Below are 2,382 nucleotides of genomic sequence, written 5' to 3'. Positions count from 1 at the left end.
GAGAAAGACATCAGTTTTTCCTTTGGCCCCCCCCTGCCACCACAATGTGCCAACTGTACCTGGTTCCTGGCTAAAAGCCACAAAAATAAGAAATCACTCTATGTACTTTTAATAGTGTAAGTATAGATTCTGCCTCCTTCTATTCATCCCTTAGTGCATTTAGGTTATAGCTTTATGAGTTATGGCCAGAATTTATGGCTGTTATCTGCAAGTGTCAATTTAATAGGAACTTGCCCAACAAGGAGAATTAGGACTCAACATCTTTTGAAACATTAAGGTTTACTCTATATTGCTGTACATTACTTTAATAAATATCCTTTAAATGTTAAAAAATCCTAGTGTGCATAATTGAAGAGAAATAACTTTCTCTGTTTTTTAAGACTACATATATAGTAGTCCCACAACCCAGACATGTAACCTGACTGGGAATTGAACAAGCAACCTTTTGTTTCGTAGGCTGGCACTCAAACCACTGAGCCACAACAACCAGGGCAACTTTCTTTTTCAATGTAAAATAATCTTCTTTTATAGAGATCATCTTTTTTCCTGAGATTTACTTTCACAATTTATCCACCACATAGAAAGGAATAAAGATTTCTTAAATCTGCTCATATACATGTTGTCACAGCAACAGTCATAATCTACCCTTAGTTAATACTGCAGTTATTTCTCATAAAGTGATCTATGAGCACTCATCCTTAACAAAGATACCTCAGTCCACATCTTTTTTGTTCTAGCAGTAGATGCAGACAAATACAGCTGGTACCTACTATGCTCCTTTGCCTCTTGCAGGCGTCTAATGCCTAATCACTCCTTAAGTCACCTCTTTTCAATCATGAAAGGATTTGATATTAGTTATCTGAACTTGTTCAGTTGATTATACTTTAGTATAAATGAGCTGGATTACTCAGTGGTTACCTTTTCATGTTTTCCCTCATTAAATTTTTTATTATGGAAGATTTCCAATATGTTAAAAGTGGAGAGAACATTGTAATTATAATAAAGCATCATTTACCTATAACACAAACTTAACAATCATCAGCTCATAGCCACTCATTTCATCTACATCCTAATCTCTTCTCCCACTCTCCACTGATACCTCCCTTGAATATTTTTGAAGCAAATCCCAGATATCTTATCATGTCATTTGTAAAGAATTAAAAGATAATCACACACACATTCAATAGATTAAATTTTAGAGCAGTTTGGTTCACAGCAAAATTAAGCATAAAGTATAGAGGTCTCCTATATTCTCTCCCTTGGACATGCATAGGCTCCTGCATTGTCAACATACCCACCACGTGTACATTTGTTATAACTGATGAATCTACATTGATATATCATGCAAAGTCCATAGTTTACATTAGGGTCCACTCTTGGTGTTCTATATTCTACTGGTTTAGACAAATATATAGTGACATGCACCCACCATTATTATATCATACAGAATAGTTTCACTGACTTAAAAATTCCCTGTTCCACCTATTCATCCCTCCCTCCCCACCAACTCATGATCTTTTAGTGTTTCCATAGTTTTGCCTTTTCCAGAATGTCACATGGTTGGAATTATACAGTATGTAGCTTTTTCAGATTAACATCGTTCAGTTAGTAATATGCATTTAATGTTCCTCCTCTTTCATGTCTTTTCATGAATTTAACTATTAAATATTTTTACAGAGGTGGAGAAACTTTAAATGAACTAAGTAATATTCCATTGTGTGGATGTACCACAGACTATTCATTCATTCACCTACTAAAAGGCATCTTGGTTGCTTCCAAATTTTGGCAATTACAAATAATTATTGTATCTAAAAAGTCATTGTCAAACCCACGGTCATCTAGATTTTCTCTATTAGTTTTATAGTTTTGCATTTTATATTTAGGCCTACGATCTATTTTGAATTAATTTTTTGTGAAGGGTGTAAGGTCTTTGTCTAGATTCTATTTGCATTGGATGTCCAGTTGTTCTAGCACCATTTGTTGAAAAGACTATCTTTTTTCCATTGTATTACCATTGCTCCTTTGTCAAAGATCAGTTGACTCTATTTGTGTGGGATTAATTCTGGGCTATATAGTCTGTCCCATTGATTTACTTGTCTATTCTTTTGGCAATACTGATAACTGGAAGACTGCCTGGCCAGACTGCAGGGCAGAGGAGGGGACGAATGAGGCAACTGCCCTGGGGAGGGGCAGTACTACATTCTAGTGCCCGTGTACATGCCACCCTGCTGTGGCATGTGATAACAGATTCCACACTGACAGACACACAGCAGGAGGAAGTCACTGTGCAGAGTAAGTGCAAGACTGGCAATAGTGATTGACAGAGGGAAAAGCCCTCTTATTCCCTTCCAAAACACGGTGATAGGGGGGAGGTGCTGACTT

Source organism: Furipterus horrens, unplaced genomic scaffold, assembly GCF_987537825.1.
Source record: "Furipterus horrens unplaced genomic scaffold, mFurHor1.1.pri manual_scaffold_3, whole genome shotgun sequence".
In the NCBI taxonomy this organism is placed as follows: Eukaryota; Metazoa; Chordata; class Mammalia; order Chiroptera; family Furipteridae; genus Furipterus; species Furipterus horrens.
The sequence above is the reverse complement of the archived record's forward strand: the minus strand, read 5'-3'. Positions refer to the sequence as shown.